This window comes from Vulpes vulpes, chromosome 4 (assembly GCF_048418805.1).
Source record: "Vulpes vulpes isolate BD-2025 chromosome 4, VulVul3, whole genome shotgun sequence".
In the NCBI taxonomy this organism is placed as follows: domain Eukaryota; kingdom Metazoa; phylum Chordata; class Mammalia; order Carnivora; family Canidae; genus Vulpes; species Vulpes vulpes.
In genome coordinates this window covers 33,865,089-33,883,594 of record NC_132783.1, presented here as the reverse complement: position 1 = coordinate 33,883,594, position 18,506 = coordinate 33,865,089, and the positions used below count along the sequence as shown (strand labels likewise).

The 18,506-nt window shown below is 34.6% G+C and overlaps 1 long non-coding RNA gene and 1 pseudogene across 1 annotated transcript in view; one reads left to right on the top strand and one right to left on the bottom strand.

Moving 5' to 3' along the window:
* LOC140598575 (uncharacterized) overlaps positions 1–2,102 on the top strand; it is a 33,705-nt gene extending 31,603 nt beyond the window's left edge. The window contains exons 2-3 of the long non-coding RNA XR_012001028.1: positions 109–158; positions 1,947–2,102. This is a non-coding gene — a long non-coding RNA (uncharacterized lncRNA). The remainder of the gene's footprint in view (positions 1–108; positions 159–1,946) is intronic.
* A 10,321-nt stretch (positions 2,103–12,423) lies between these two features.
* On the bottom strand, positions 12,424–12,917 carry LOC112930989 (gametocyte-specific factor 1 pseudogene; annotated as a pseudogene).
* Between the last annotated feature and the right edge of the window lie 5,589 nt (positions 12,918–18,506).

Below are 18,506 nucleotides of genomic sequence, written 5' to 3'. Positions count from 1 at the left end.
TATGGTTTACAAGGCCTAGGAATTAGGCTAGCTCCTCATGGTATTTATTTCACTGTTATCTATCACACAGTGACAGGATAGTAAGTATATAAATTCATTTTGTTTCAGGTGTTACAAAGAACAGAAGAGCCAACACGGTCCACAAGGTATTCTCCTAAGTGAGTATTTTCCAGTGATATTCCAAGGCCCTCATTGGTTCACACTGCTCAATAAAACATTCCTAATACAAATGTCTGTGTCCATGGTAATGACTCAAATGTACTTAAGCTGAGAGTTGGAAAGCAGGGGTTTTATTTTATCTTATCCTCTGTATTTATAATGCCTAGGGCAACCGTAGCAATTTCTGACTTTTTTCTTAGCTTTGAAAATCAGAAATAACTTCTCTGAAAAAAGAATAACATTCATTGTTCCGATGACTATGCTCATGAAAATGGAACCAGAAAGGAAAAAAAAGAGAAAAGAAAAAAAGAAATGGAACTGAAAAAGAAAAAAAAATCCAGTAGCTGAGTAAATTATAATTTTTAGTAAAGTTCATTATGATTAAAGGGGCCCAGAGAATCCATCTTAAGTGGCTTTCTCTCATCCAGTCATAGGCCATTGGTTTAGCATGAACCTCATAAAGTGTAGATGGCCATCATTTGTAAATACACTGCACTTTCCTAGAATTAATTTCTCTGATACTAATGAAATTTTGCAGTTGCATGTATTTAGCAACAAATAGGTTTAAAATGTCAGCCTTGATTTATTTCCTACTAAAGTCATTTTTATAGCATGTTTTCCGCCTCTAACAGGATTATCATCAGTTTGATCAATATAAATGACAAAATAAGTAAAAGAAAAGCAACATAGATAAGCTTAAACAAAATTACCAAAGACAACAAAAAATAAGAATGTAAATGCGACTTGAGTTGCCTTCCTTTTCTGTTTTTCCACCCACTCTTCTTCTTTCTCCAAGGATTTCTATGAATTATACTGAACAGATCATTGCATTAATGCCCTGACTCTTGCTCCTTGGGAGCATGAGCATGAATTACAGTTGTACAGATTTCTTAAAGGTTTTATCTGAGAGCTTAGCTAGAGATGCAAAATTTAAAATAACAATAATATATTTTTAGAAAGAAATATAGAATTTAATCACCTTAGTAATTGTTCAATATTTGTTTTTATACTTTTTAATTAACCACATGACAGTTGATTATAAATATGCATGCTACTATTGACCAAAATGCAGAATAAAAATCTATATACAGTCTCCAACTTACAATGGTTTGACTTATAATTTTCTGACTTTGGGATAGTACAAAAGCTATATATACATACAGTAGAAACCATACTTTGAATTTTGAATTTTGATCTTTTCCCAAGCTAGTGATACACATACAATACTTTTAAGTGATGCTGAGCAGAAACAGCAAGCCAGAGCTCCCAATCAGCCATGTTATCATGAGGGTAAACAACTGATATACTTAAAATGATTCTGTGTCCATACAGTCATTCTGCTTTTCACTTTCAGCATAATATTCAATAAATTACATGAGATATTCAACACTTTATTATAAGGTAGTCTTTGTGTTAGATGATATTATCCAACTGTAGGCAAATGTTAAGTATTCTGACCATGTTTAAGGTAGTCTAGGCTCAATTGTAATATTTAGTAGGTTGGTGTTATGATATTTTATGATATCAAGTTATGATATTTTCAGCTTCAATGGGTTTATCAGGACATAACTACATTGTATGTGAGGAAGATCTGTAGTTATATTTGAAGTAGGGAGGTTAACAAGCAAAACTGAAATCCTCTTGATAAACTCATCAAAGCTTAATGAAAATTGTGAAATTAACTAGTTTTGCCTTTGACATTTTTCCTATTTAAGGAAGAATTATCTCCCTTTGATCTATCCTTTACTTCATTTATTTTTTTAATTTTTTATTTATTTATTTTTTAGATTTTATTTATTTGTTCATAAGAGACACAGAGAGAAGCAGAGACACAGGCATAGGGAGAAGCAGGCTCCCTGTGGGAGCTTAATGTGGACTTGATTCCAGGACCTCAGGATCACGACCTGAGCCAAAGGCAGATGCTCAACCACTGAGCCACCCAGGTACCCTTATCCTTTACTCCCTTTAAAACAAAGTATTATGTTTTACTATTAAAATAATATATGTTCTTTAGACAACATTTAACATGGGAAAGTGTTATGTAATTTTATGTAATCTCTTAATTATATTAACTATATTGATACATTTATATGATTCCCTTACCAGAATATAAATTTTAACCAGAAATAGAAATTTTAAGACTCTTGTGTCTTAAACAGTGAACAGCATATATTAGAGGTACAACATGCTTTCTATGAAAGTAAACAAATAATAATTAAAAAAAAAAACAAAAACACAAGTTCATCACAATATGAACTTACTTATATTTTTAGATATTTCTGATCAATTTTTAAATTCTATTCTTTCTGGATCATATTTCTAAATTGGAAAATAATTCTAAAAAATTTTGATAAGGAAACCCAACACTCAGAAAGCTCTCAAAAATCAAACAAATAAATCTTAAGTGGTAGAAATGGAGAAATTATAAAAAGGAAGATATTCCAGAAAGCCAGAGAACTTACTGTCATTGCTAAAATTGTGACACTCTACTCCACTTCCTTGTAATACTAACCCTCTACTGTTAAGAAAGGGGGATCTTCACCATAAGAGGAAAGAGATAAAATATGTAATTAAAGAAGGTAAAGAAGGTAAATATGCACTATTAAATGAGAATTGGTAATATTAGTATGAGCTCAAGATGTTTTATATGTGTTTTCTAGCTCTATCCACTGAATGGATGTAGAAACAAAGACATTTCTATAACAATGAGACATTTTATGACCAGATCTTGTATTCTAAACACCATTCTCCACTGAAAGAAAATAGAGAAATTTGGAGAAATACTCATTACAGTAATAAGTTGGGAAAAACACAAAGTTAATCTAAGAAAGCGTGTTGCACTAGAAAGAAATAAAAGTGCTCAAAGACTAGTGAAGTTGTATACTAACATATCTACTGCTACAAAATAAATTACTCTTAATCTTAGGGCCTAAAAACAATAAATATTTATTATCTCACAGTTCTGTGATTCTAAAATAGGAAAACAGCTTAGCTAGGTCTTCTGGCTCAGGGTCTCTCAAAAGGCTGCAATGAAGTTGTCAACCAGGCTGCAGTCCTCCCAGGCTCATATGAGAGAAGATATACTTTTAAACTCATTCATGTGTCTGTTAACAATTGACAATATGTGTTTTCTCATTGCCTATTATACCGAAAGCTTAAGTTCTTTGCTGGCTGTTGATCAGAAGGCATTCTCAATTTCTAGCCATGTGGGCTTTCTCATAGGGAAGCTGACAACATTGTGTCTGGCTTCTATTAGCATGAGCAAACAAGAAAGTAAGAAATGAATAGCAAGACAGAAGCCATAGGCTTTTCATAACCTAATCTCAGACATGACATACTATCACTTTTGCCCTCTGCTGTCTTTTAGAAGTGAATCACTAGGTATAATCCAAATTCAAGGGGAAAGGTTATATAAGGGAATTAATATTTAGGAAGCACAGATCACTGGGAGACATTCTAGGAGCTACTGATTACACAGATCATATGTGCAAAGGAACAATTTTGAATGAGCTCCAATTAAATTGGCTATTTAGGCCAATTTGATCATCAATAAAAATAACTATGATAATTGATTAAGATACAATTAATTTAAAAAACAGTCTATAGCTGTTAGAAAAAATAAAGGAAAAAAACTATTTTTCAGATTTTATTTTACTTATTTATTTTAGAGAGAGAAGAAAAAACAGGGGAGGAGCAGAGGGAGAGAAAATGTGAAGCAGACTACTCACTGAGCATGGAGACTGATGAGGGACTTGATCCCACAGTCTTGAGATCATGACCAGGAAATCATGACCCAAGCCAAAACCGAGAGTCAGACGTTTAACCAATTGAGTCACCCAGGTGTCCCCCCTAGAAAATGTTAAAGTGAGGGAAATGTATTATTTGAACTCAAATTGTCACCATAAATAGGAAATCTAGACTTATTTTTTTTAAACTCACACATTATCTTCAACAATTCTATATTTCATCCAGTTTTTGTAAAAGTTTACACATATATTTGATCTAATTAAAATTTTGGTCTATCTCTTTAAAAAAAGGAAAGGAAAGGAAAGGAAAGGAAAGGAAAGGAAAGGAAAGGAAAGGAAAGGAAAGGGAAGGGAAGGGAAGGGAAGGGAAGGGAAGGGAAGGCAAGGCAAGGCAAGGCAAGGCAAGGCAAGGCAAGGCAAGGCAAGGCAAGGCAAGGAGGGAAGTGGAGAGGAAGAATAGTCTTATTTATAAAATAATGCCAGCTAATAGAGGAAAAATTACAGATTAGAAAATAATCATCTTGTACCCCCTCAATGTAATAAATGATTCAGGTAAGGATCAGTAAACAGAGTTAAAGGCATTGTGTGAAATGTAGTTGTACTACAGTATAGTTACATAGTGACAAAATATCATCTAACATATTAAATATTAATAAAAATATCAAAAACATGTTTTTTTTCTATACTAATTCTGGTAGTCTGCACTTTAGCCAATCACTAATAGTGAGGCAACTTTATTATATGCCTTCTGATAAAATGTAATACAAAGAATGGCTCATCACCTATGAAATATTCTTGCCATAAAGTTTTGACCTTAATCTAGTGAAGCTTTTAGATCATAAATTCAAATTATAGTAAATACAGGAGATAGAGGAACAAATTAAATGATGCCATGAGGAAGCAATCAGACAAATCTAAAATATGACATTTTAGGTAAGAGAAAACTACTCTGAGTTCAAAAGTCACTGTCATGGGGTAAAAATAGAAGACACGAGTCTTGTTTCAGGTAAGACTAAAGAGAGATAAAAACCAAATGGAATGTATGAACTCTGACTAGATTGTGCATAGGAAAAATATATCGCTTAAGTCTCTGGGGGATGCCATCCATAGAGGTCACAGACACATTGTACTAGGTTATATAGTAGGGTTTATTGAGTGAAAGGGTTAAAGCAGAAACATGGTAGAGTGCATGGAGTCCCCGTAATTCTCACAATTTCACAATTTAGGTTGGGCATAGATAACTTTTAAGTTCCTGGCCAATGTGAAGTAGAGAGAGGGCCTTCTCTACTGATGAAGCTCTACATATTTATAGAGTGTAGTTTGGGCAGAAATGATCCATGCAACACTGGAAGCTCCTGGGTTAAAGAAATGGTCTCAGGAATATGGAGCCTTCAGAGACCAGTGTCTGGTATCTGCCTCACCTTCCATGAAATTAACCTAGATTTAGACTTGCTGTGAAGTTTTCTGCTAGGCTAATGAAAAGAATCTCCAAGAGCATTAGGGGATCTCATTGGGAGATAATTGGAAAATTCTTAAAATAAACTTGATATAAAATAAAATTGTTGAAGTACTATAAAATCTCTTAAGTATGATAACGGTTTTGTAGCTATATATGAGAAAGTTCTTTATTCTTAAAAAGCGCATGCTGGGGCTTCCGGTGTGGGTGACGAGTGGTGGCTGAAGCAGAGGGACATCAGGGACGTTCAGGAGGGACCATGGCGGAGAGGGCTTGGAGCAGGCTGATGGGCGCATCGTCAAGATGGAAGTGGACTACAGCGCCACAGTGGATCAGCGAGAAGCTGGCCAAGATCGTATTTGTTCGTGAGAGACAAAGAGAGAGGTGGAGACACAGGCAGAGGGAGAAGTAGGCTCCATGCAGGGAGCCCGACGTGGGACTCGATCCTGCACCCCAGGATCACGCCCTGAGCCAAAGACAGACGCTGAGCCACCCAGGCGTCCCATTTAATGGGGCTTTACAAAAAACAGGGATAGGGAAAGATGATGAAGTTGGTATACCTGAATTTCTTGGCTTCAGTACGCTTGATGGAGGGGAACCATAAATTCATCTACGTAACTACCAGAAGCTAGTGTAAAGAAACATCGTCATGTACATAGGAGTTGGAAAACACCTACCGGGCTGGGCAGGTAACAATAGCTGGCATTTATTGAGTATTTTCTACTGTGCCAGACACTCTTCTAAGTGCTTACATGCATTAGCTCATACGGTCCTCACCTTAGCCCTGTGTGATAGGTATTTTTTCTTCTTATTATTTTACAGACAAGAAAACAGTCTAAGAGAAGTTGAGTCACATGCTCCAAGGTCATACAGCTAGTAAAGTGGTGGAGCCAGGATGCAAACCAAGCAGACTGATTCTGGAGCTGGTGCTCTCAACATGCTGTCCTGCCTAGTGAGCCAAGTGTAATGAAAACCTGAACTTCTGAGCAACTGTCCAGGGAAAGGGGGCAGTAACTCTTCACCCCCAATTAATCTTTGCCAATTGGGGATGAAGGCCAAACCTTGTCAACTTCTTGAGGGAGAAGCCAGGAATTTGGATTTTTTTTAAATTTTTTTAAAATTTTATTTATTTATGATAGTCAGAGAGAGAGAGAGAGGCAAAGACACAGGCAGAGGGAGAAGCAGGCTCCATGCAGGGAGCCTGATGTGGGACTCAATCCCCTGTCTCCAGGATCATGCCCTGGGCCAAAGGCAGGCACTAAACCGCTGTGCCACCCAGGGATCCCCGAATTTGGATTTTTTTATATGAATTGCCTCAACATTTAGAAACTGGACACTAATCTGGTTTAAAGCACTATTTGAACCAACACCACATAGATCAAACATAATATACATACGGGCCAAAGTCAGCCCCTGAACTACCACTTGGGACGTAATAGATTGCTAGTGTCCAAAGGAAGAAACCATTTGCTTTAAAGAAGTACAACTATTCCTAGAACTGAGACCTGGGAGAAAAAAATCTTTCCTTTACTGATTTCTTCTGATAGCCTCCTACCATTAGTCAGTGCTAGACATTGCAGGGACTGTAAAGATCATTATTAGACAAAGCTCTTGTCCTCAGGTAGCTTATAGGCCAGTAAGGAAAAAAAAATAGCTGCTACAATTGTAGTAATCACGTGTATGGTATTTATTTAGGACATTGTGGTTATGTTCAAGACAGCTGAAAAGACTTGCAAACTTAAATGCCTTTTTAGGCATCAAATGGGTGGCTAATGGAAATGTTTAAAACAGGGAGAGTTGGGGCTTGTTAAACTAGGTAATATTAAAGCCATTTTGATTTTTTTTTAAAGCCAGTGTGCAGAGGAACAAAACAAGGTAGAATGTGAATTGCTTTTGTGAAGGAGTCAGGGAGAGGCCTGGGGGATGGCAGAGTATGTTTTTGGTTTTGTTTTTTATTGCAAACCCACAATTTTCAGCTTTTGGATTAGACAGTTGTCTTACCATCCTAGTTAATTTTAATTTCTTTTAAAGTTTGATTCCTTGTTTTGCCTTTTATTTATCATTTTATATTTTCTAACTATTCTGCCAAACAAAGAAAATACCTATTTAAAGCATTGTATTTCTACATTGGAATGTATAGAACACTTTAGCGTACATTCTTTTGTTGTTTTACTTTGAGCCCATCAATAAAAGTGCAGAAAGTTCAAAAGAAAAAAAAGAAAAGAAAGTGCATGCTGAAGTATCCAGAGGTAAAATGTCATGATATCTGCAATTAATTTTCAATAGTAGGTATGTGGAAAAACAGAGACAAACAGAGACAGAGAAAAAGAAAAGAAAATGTGGCAAAATATTAGCAATTGCAGAACCCAGGTGAAGGATATGTGAGTGTTCATTATGCCGATGTTTAGACTACTCTGAAGTTTTGAAATTTTCAAGATAAAAAGTTGAGGGGAAATGCAGATTATTTTCTTTTTTAAAAGTTTTTATTTAACTATAGTTGGCACATGATGCTACACCAGTTTTAGGTGTACAACCTAGTGATTCAACTTCTCTGTACATTATGCTATGCTCACAAGTGTATTTATCATCTGTCACCATACATTGCTATTATAATATCACTGACTATATTCCCTATTCTGGGCCTTTTATACCCATGACTTACTCATTTCATAACTGGAAGCCTGTGGCTGCCTCTCCTCTTCACCCATTTTTCCTAACTCCCCACCCCCCCTTCCCTCTGGCAACCCTCAGTTTGTTCTCTGTATTTATAAGTCTGATTCTGATTTTGTTTATTCACTTATTTTGTTTTTTAAGATTCCACATTTGAGTAAAATCTTATGGTATTTGTCTTTCTCAGTCTGACTTATTTTACTTAGCATAATACCTTCTAGGTCCATCATGCTGTTACAAATGGCAAGAGCTCATCCTTTTTTATGACTATGTAAAGTTTCATTGTGTGTATGTAGGTACCACTTCTTCCTTATCCATTTGTCTATTGATGGACATTTAGGTTGTTTTCATACCTTGGCTATTGTAAATAATGCTGCAATAAACACAGGGGTGCATATATCTATTTGAATTAGTGTTTTTGTTTTTTTTTTTCCTTTGGGTAAATACACAGTAGCAGAATTATTGGATCATATGGTAATTCTATTTTTAATTTTTTGAAAAACCTAAATGAGAATTGTCTTAATTCTTAAGTAAATTAGAAGTAAGTTTACAAACAATATAAAAATATGCTTTCTAGTTCTTCTTCTCCAATTTGAAAAATCTGTAATCTAGACTCAGGCTAGACTGTTGGATACAAATAACTGATCTCTGGAAACCAGATTAAATTGTTCAAGACAAGTTTGTACCTAGAACACTGAAATAAGAACATGCCAAATAATATGTTCATGGGAAAATTTTATCTAGGTCATTTTGAATCCTTTCTTGTTATTTCTAATTTAAAATTTATTTATTGTACATAGTTTGCATACTGGCTATTTGACTGCCTAGACTTTGACATACAGCAAAATTTGAAACAAAATCCGCTAACATTTAAAAATATTTCTCTTAACGATAATAATGATTATTCCTCTAATAATTGTACTTACTGCTAAGACATCACTTGCTAAACTAAGGCTTTTCGTTAAATAACAAAAGATACTGGTCAAAGAAACAAATTAAGGGAATAAAAGGATAATATTTCACTTCCTGCTACTTTGTGGCTCTCTATAATATTTCTTCAGTACCTGTGATTAAAGTAGATGTTATTATCCTACTTAACTTCTCCACAATGACCTTCTCCCAATATCCAATAAACTCTTGCTTCAATTAAATATTTGAGTTACTTACAAAGTAGAAATCACATTTTCCCCTCCATTCTTTTTCTAATACTCATAATCATATCATCTACCTTTAAATGATAAAATAGTACTTAAAGCCAAAATTGGAAGAATAGGCTCATTAGAATCAAATCTAATTATACATTTGAAGCGTGATCACATACTATTAATTAGATACTAGAGTAAGACACCTACATTTATTTCTTCACTGTGGCAATTTTAATAAATCTAAAAGTCTGATTTCTAGGAAAATAGAATTAGTTAAATTGTTTGCTTGCAACAACCAAAAATTGATCTTGACAGACAAAGTTCATACCTCCAGTGCCCACATAGTAATACCAATTAGCAGCTTTGTTCATCTGCAAAACCAAGTTGAGGGTACTCTGACCATGAAACTCATTGGGGTACAGGTCTTTCTGAACAGATACTCTAATGGATTTGCCATCCCTAGAATTCAGTTAGTCTGCACTCAGGCAAAGTGCTGAGTCACAGCCTCACATATTGAGGAGAGTGCTGGGTAGCCTCATCTGACTAGAAGGGCTAGTGACAACTCCTAAAAGCTATGCATACCAGTGATACTCAAGCTGAGAGGCAAATGAGCAGAGCTGATTATCCTCAAACCAAAGCCAGTACTGGGCAAGGAGGCTTCCCATACTATGCATAGGCAGGGGAATTAATTCATAGCCAAAGCTAAGGGTAGCTCCTGGCCCCTTCCAATCAGAGAGCATGTTTGGGAAATTGACAATAGCCTGAAGAGGTCCTCCAGCTCCTCCACAGAAAAGGGAATTGAGATATTGTCCCATCCCCTGTGGAACATGACTTTTAGCCCCATCTAACTAGAAAGGATAGTGAAAATGCCTGAGAGCTTATGCAGGTCAGCAGTTCTCAAGCCAAAGCTTGAGCAGTTCTTAAGCCAAGCTATACAGGTCAGAGCAGTTCTCTGTCTCTCCATAGATAGAGCCAATAATCTGCAAAGCAAACTAGTGGCTTCACATGATCAGAGAATTCAGTGCATAATCAGACCTTATTTGGGTCCCCCATGAACTGCACAGGCCCTGGGCCCTGTCCTACTGCTCTGTCAGGGGAGGGAAGATAATTCATAGCCCATCTATTTCTGATATGGGGTCTGGTCTCAACCATCTACTAAGCCTGACCAAAGAATTCAGGTAATCACAGAGCTCATCTTATAGCCTCACTTGGTAGGTAACAGAGAGAAATTCCAACCAGCAGCCAGTGACACACATTCCATCCCTGGCCTCAGAGCTTGAACAGTTGCCTCAGCCAAAAATAGAGCATAATAGAAGTCCCTATTTGCCCAAGGACATTACCAACAGAAACTCAAAAACTCCAACTGAGCAGACTTATGAAGAACTGTCTCTGCCAAGCAACCTGTAGAGTCTAGGGGGAAAAAAAAGACACCACTTATTCAAATGTGCTGATACCTATGTAAGGAATCAAGGAAATTAGGTAAACATGAAGCCACCAAAGGAAACTGACAAAGTTCCAATAACTAACCCTAAATAATGAACATTTAATAAACTTTCTGAGAATTCAAAATAATCATCTTAAGAAAGTATAACAAATGATAAGAAAACATTGATACCTGAACAAAATTTTTAAAAATGCATAAACAACTGAAAAGTGTGACAATAGCAACCATCAAAAAAAAAAAAAAAATCTTACAGTTGAAAAATGCAAAACTGAACTGAAGAATTCAAAAGTTTCAAAAGACCATTCAGAAGAAACAATCAGTGACCCAGAGGATAGACTATTGAAAATTACCCAGTATGAGGGGCAAAAAGAAAAAAAAGAATGAAAACATATGAAGAATGCCTATGGGAATTATAAGACAAAATGAAAAGAAACATTTGCATTTGAAAATTCTAAAGAAAAAAAAAAAAGAAAGAGAAGGGACAGAAAATATCTTTAAAACAATAATGGCTGAAAACTTCCCCAACCTGAAGAGAGATGAGCACCCAGATCCAGAAAGCACAAATGATCCCAAATAACTTGAACCCAAATAGGGCTACACTGAGACACATTATAATTAAATTGTCAAAAGTCAAAGACAAAAAATTTTAAGAGCAGTAAGATAAAAGAAAGAAGTTACATACAAGGGATCCCCACAGGACTACAGATAGATTTCTCAACAGAAACTTTTCAGGTCAGGAGAGAAAGGAAAGACATATTAAAAACATTGAAAGAAAATAGCTGTCAGCCAAAAATTTTATACCAAAGTAGTCCTTCAGAAACAAAGGAGGAATTAATAAAGACTTTCTCAAACAAACAAAAACTGAGAAAATTCATTATCACTAGACCTGCCTTATAAGAAATGCTAAAGGGGTTCTTTAAGTTGAAGTAAAATACTGCAAATTAACATCATCAAAACAGGGGTGCCTGGGTGGCTCAGTCAGTTAAGCATCTAACTCTTGATTTCAGCTCAGTTCATGATCTCAGGGTTGTGAGATGGAGTCCCACGATGGACTCCAGGCTGGGCATATAGCCTGCTTAAGATTCTCTCTCTTCCTGGGACACCTGGGTGGCTCAGCAGTTGAATGTCTGCCTTTGGCTCAGGGCATGATCCTGGGTCCCCAGGATTGAGTCCCACATCGAACTTCCTACATGGAGCCTGCTTCTCCCTCTGCCTGTGTCTCTCTGCCTCTCTCTGTGTGTCTCTCATGAATAAATAAATAAAATCTTAAAAAAAAAAAAAGATTCTCTCTCTTCCACTCTCTCTGCCCCTCCCCCCAAAGAGTCTCTAAAAAAAAATCATCAAAACACAAAAAAGTAGTAAAAATCTCACTGGTAATGGTAAATATGTTGTCATAGTTAGATTGTGCAATATGGTAATAGGGGTGCATAACTCTTAACTCTAGTTTAAAAGTTTTTTTTTTTTAATGAACATAGCAAAAATAACCATAAATACAATAATTGGTTATTAGATACACAATACATTTTAAAAAATGTAAATTGTAATAGCAGTAACCTGAATTGTGAGAGAGAGAAGTAAAAGTGTAAAATATGATAATTCTATTGAAGTTGTTATCATTTTAAAACAGAGTGTTACAAGTGTTGAAGTTTTGTGGGGTTTTTTTGTTTTTGTTTTTGTTTTTTTGTTTAAAGATCACAATTTATCTTTCTATAATTAGATTAGGAGAAAAAAAAATGAAGAACCCGCTGGAAGCAGGAAGCAAGAGTCTTCTAGTGTCTGGTATTTGATGAGATAGATAGTGACTTACTGTGCATTTCCATGGTTTTTCCATGGCAGAACATACAGCAGAGATTCAGGGATGCACATGACTGAAGCCAGGTTACTCTTACGTTCCATAACTATGTTGTTTTCAGGGCTGTTGTTGCCACAGTAGTTAGCTATGCCCCAGATCAATGGTGTGCTGGTCTAGTCCCAGAGATCTTTATCTCAGTCTTCATTACAAAGAAGGCACTGCCTTGTGCTCTTGGCCAGAATCTCTTGTCCAAGGTTCATGGTTTGGTTGACGACATTCTGCTCAATACAACTTTTATCATCACAGCTTGAGATATGAGACAGGTTTTGGCCCAAGGAAACTGATGGCAAACATTAAAGGGACAAGTAGCCAATCTGCGACATCAAGATGAATCTTTCTGCACTTGATATGATAAGAAAACCTGCAGACCTTGATCTGGTGGTTTTATTATACAGACATTGTAATAGCCTCTAGGGTCCAGGGAATTCATGTAAGTTTCTTCCATGTTGGAAATGAAAGAGCTGAATCCAAGTGCTCAGTGGAGACATACTCTGCCCACTGTCACGTCCTCCCCACATCTGCACCCCAGCAATGTTCACATCTGGGCTAAGATATGTTATATAAGTTTCATGATAACCACACACAAAAAAATCTTATAGTACTTACAAAAAAGACCATTATAAAGAAGTCAAAGCACACTGATACAAAAAGATATCATAACACAGGAAAAAACAGTGTAAGAGCAAGGAATAATAGAGCTACAAAATAAGCAGAAAACAAGGGGAAAAAGGGAATAGTAAATCTTACCTATCAATAATGACTTTAAATCTAAATAGATCAAATTATGGATTCAAAAGACATAGAATGGCTGAATGAATTTTAAAAAGCACGATCTAACAATATTCTGCCTAAAAGAGACTCACTTTAGCCTTAAAGGCACATAGACTGAAAGTGAAGGAATAGAAAAAAACATTTCAAGCAAAGGGTGATCAATAAAAAAGTAGGAGCAACCCTATGTATGACAGAATAGACTTTAAGCTAAAAATGTATAAACAGAAAAAGAAGTTGATATAGTGGTAAAGGGGTCAATATATCAAGAAGATATAACATTTACAAATGCTTATGTGCCCAACATCAGAGAACCTAAATATATAAAGCAAAAACTAATAGAGCCAAAAGGAGAAATAAACAATGATATAATAATAGTTGGGGACTTTAATACCCCACTCTCAACAATTATCAAGAAATAATCAATAAGTAAACAATAGATTTGAACAATACCTTAGACCAAATAGACCTAACAGACACATATAGAACATTCCATTCAACAACAGTAGAATACATTTTTTTTCAAGCATATGTGAAAATTTTTCTAGGATAGACCATATGTTAGGCTACTAAGCAAATCTTAGAAAATTGAAGAAGATTGAAATCATGCCAAGTATCTTCTCTGACAATATGGCATGAAACTAAAAATCAATAAGAGGAAGAAAACTAAAATTAACAAACACATGAAAATTAAAAAACATTCTCCTTTACAACCAATGGATCAAAGAAGAAAAAAGTTTCTGGAAACAAATATGGAAACACAACTTGCCAGCATTTGTGGAATACAGTAAAAGCAGTTCAAGGAGGATGTTTATAATAATAAACTAAGAAAACTAAGAAGTAAGAAAGATTCCAAATAAACAATCTCATGTTGCCTTAAGGAACTAGGAAAAGAACAAAGTGAATCCAAACTTTAACAGAAGAAAAGAGATAATAAATATTAGAAAAGGAATAAGTGAAATAGAGAACAGAAAACCAATAGAAATGATTAACCAAATAAAGAATTAGTTCATTGAGAAGATAAAATTGACAAACCCTTAGCTGGACTAACCAAGCAAAACAAAGCAAAACAAAACAAAAACAAAGAAAGACCCAAAGCAACAAAATTATAAATAAAGAAAAGACTTTCAACTGATACTATGGAAATTCAAAAGATCAAAATATGCCAATAATCTGGATAGCCTAGAAGAAATGGAAAGATTCTTAGAAACATACAACTTACCATGACTAAATCAGAAAGAAATTGAAAATCTTAATATACCAATTACTAAAAAAAAAATATATATATATATATATACCAATTACTAGTAGGGAGGTTGAATCAATAATCAAAAATCTCCTAAGGAAGAAAAACCAGGACCAAATGGTTTCCCTGGTGAATTTTACCACTTAAAGAATAATAAACAAACAAACAAAAAGAATAATAAACATCAAGGCTCCTCAAACTCCTCCAAAATAAGAGAAAGAACACTTCCAAACTCATTTTACAAGAACAGCATTACTCTGACACTGAAACCAGAAAAGGACGCTACTAAAGAAAACAAAAAACCCCAAACAACAACAAAAAACAAACCTGCAGGCCATTCATTATTCCTCATAAATAAAGATGAAAAAATTCTTAATGAACTATGAGCAAATCAAATTCAGTAGCAGATTAAAAGGATCTCTTACCATGATCAAGTGGGATTTAACCCTGTGATGCAAAGATGGTTCAATATATGCAAATCTATCAATGTGATATTAATAGAATGAAAAAAAAACATATGATTATCTCAAAAGACTCAGAAAAAAGCATTCAATGAAATTCAACATCCGTTCATGATAAAAACTCCTAAAAAATTGGGCTTTGAAGGAACATATCTCAACATAATAAAGGCCATATATGACAAGCTGATAGCTAACAACATAGTGGTGGAAGAATGAAAGTTTTTCTTTTATGATCAGGGACAAAAGCTCCCGCACTCTTACTACTCCCTTTCAACATAGCACTGGAAGTCCTAGCTCAAGCAGTCAGGAAAGTAAAAGAAATAAGAGATATCAGAATTGGAAAGGAAGAAGTAAAATTGCCTGCATTTGAAGACAACATGATTTTATATGTAGAAAACCCTAAAGTCTCAACTTTTAGATCTAATCAATGAATTCAGTAAATTTGCAAGATACAAAACTAACATACAAAAATCACTGGCATTTCTATACACTAACACTGAAATTTCTAAAAGAGAAATAAAGAAATCAATCCCATTTACAACAGCATCAAAAAGGATAAAATACTTGGGAATAAATTTAAGTAAGGAGGTAAAAGATCTCTATGCTGAAAACTCTAAGACACTGATGTGAGCAACTGAAGAAGATGCAAATAAATGAAAAGATGTCCCATGTTCATGAATTGAAAGAATTAATGTTGTTAAAATGTGAATACTTCCAAAAGCTATCTATAGATTCTATTCACATGTAAAAGAATTAAGCAGGGCTCATACATTACACCATTCACAAAAATTAACTTGAAATAGATAAAAGACTTAAATATAAGATCTGAAATAATTAAACTCCTAGAAGAAAAAAGGAACAAAGCTCCCTGGCATGGGTCATGGTAATAATTTTTTGTCTAAAATACCAAAAGCACAAGCAACAAAAAATAACAAATAAACAAATGGGACTGCATCAAAATAAAAAGCTTCTGCACAGCAATAGATATTATTAACAAAGTAAAAAGATAATCTACAAAATCAGAAAAATTATTTGCAAACCATGTATCTAGTAAGGGTTAATATCCAAAAAATACAATGGACTCATAACAACTCAACATCAAAGAAAAAAAAAGAGAAAGAAAGAAAGAAAGAAAAAGAAAAGAAAAGAAACAATGTAAAATATGGGCAAAGGACTCAAAGAAACATTTATCCAAATAAAATACATGTAAGGCCAACAGTTAGGAAAAGATGCTGTACATCACTAGTTGTTAGAGAAATGCAAATTAAAACCACAATGGCTATTAGAATGATCATCATCAAAAAGATGAGAGATAACAAATGCTGATGTGGGTGTGGAGAAGAACGAACTCTAATGCACTACTGGTGAGACTATAAGTTGGTACAGCCACTATGGATAACAGTATGGAGGATCCTCAAAAAGATTAAAAATTAGAACTGCCATATGATCCAGCAATTTCATTTTGGGAATATATCCAAAGGTATCAAAAACACTAACTTGAAAAGGTATCTGTACTTCCATGTTCATAGAGTATTATTCACAATAGCCAAGATGTGGAAACAACCCACCTAATTGTTTATCAGTGAATGAATGGGTAAAATGTTGTGGTATATATATTCAGTGGGATATTATTCAGCCATAAGAAATGAGGAAATCCTACCATTTGTGACAACATGAAAGGACCTTGAAGATATTATGGAAGTGAAATAAGTCAGACAGAGAAAGACAAGTAACTGTAAGATCTCACTTCTACATAGAATCTAAATAACAAAAACAAAAAACCCAAATTCATATAATCTACCAAAGGCAGGGAGTAGAAGGAGGGAGAATCAGAGGAAGGTGATCAAAAGGCACAAGCTTGCAGTTACAAGATAAATATGTATTGGGCTGTAATACACAACATATTGACTATAGTTAATAACAGTGTGTAATATACAGGAAAGTTGTTCACAGAGTAAATCATCAGAAGGAGATGAGTTATCATCTAAGAATTATCATCATAAGGAGAATTCTTTTCCTTTATTCTTTCTTCTTTCTTTTTTATTGTATCTATATAAGAAAATGGATGTTAGCTGAACCTACTGTGATAATCATTTCACGGTATATGTGAATCAGTCATCATGCTGTATATGTGAAACTGATACAGTGATGTACGTCAATTATTTCTCAAGAAAGCTGGGGCAAAAGGGCAAATTTTTTCTTAAGGGAATAGCTGTTGGTATGACAGAGACCTGTTTTGACTATGATTTGACATTAGCTGCTCAAAGTTGTATATATTATTTAACATCTGCCCTTGAGTTTCCTAATCTGTAAAATGTATAGCATTTTTATTGGAAAGAGTAAATGAACAAATGTATATAAAATGTTTGGTACAGAGCAAATCTTCAACAAATCTTCATTTTCTACAAGACAAATCCCCCAAAATAATCTGCTAATACTGCATGTTTCTTTACAAAAACAGTATCTTAATTGGTAGTGAACAACCAATCTTCCAATCACATCTATAACTAAATTTTCTCCAAAATTAAGTCTGGCCACAAACATGGGTATGACTCTTCTTTTTAATCATGAAAAACAAAGGGTTTGATTGATATGATCTTTTAGGTCATAGAATTCTAATACTCTTTAATTTTTTTTGGAAGAAGAGTGTCTTTTCAAATATAATGAGCATTAATATATAGTTCACGTAAATCTGGCACAGCATTAATCTGCTTAAAATTTTAGAATTTTTTTATTATTCTTCAAAGAGATAGCTGATTACATTGCTGTTAAGTGGAAGTGGGAGCAAGATTGTGAAACTCAGTAAAATGCATGATGAGAAAATAAAGAGACTACTAACACAGTATAACCAAATGAGGGGTCCTCCTCACAGAAAAGCCTAGCAAAGGGGTGTCAGAGGCACTGGCCCTTCTCTTTGCAACACACTAATTAAGGTTTCGAGTCACTGGGTTTACTATCTTCTTAAATCCCACATCCAGTATTTCTCAATATACGTTTGACCCCATCCCTCCAAAAAAGATTTAAAATAAATCCCAGTTCCTGAGGTGAAATGCCATTCTTCCTTTTAACTTCATTACTTTTTCTCAGTTTTTTGTTGTTGTTGTTGTTGTTTTGTTTTGTTTTGTTTTGCTGTGTTCAAACAGTACACAAAACAGCCACTGGTATAAACTGATAAAGAAGTAGTAGCCCCTATATCTCTACTACTTATCTTTCTATTTCCCATAGTATGCCAAATCTCTTGATGTTACAATTTAAGATTGTTTGTAGATACTGTTAAAAAAATAGATTCAATTTAGAGACCCTTGAGAGATGCAAAACAAAAAGAATGAAATAAAAATATGCTGTTCATCTGATCTTTCTAGACAATCTAGAAGCTATAATACTCAACATGGGCTTATAACCTATATAACAAGACAAGTATAAATGAAGTTTTAACAATCTCACAACTACCAACCTGAGAAGTGCATGCAAAAGGAAGATAGGAAAGCAGTGCTTTGCAAGTCTGCATTTCTCCTTCAAAATACATTCCCTTTTTCATTAGCTTTCACAACCTCTAGAG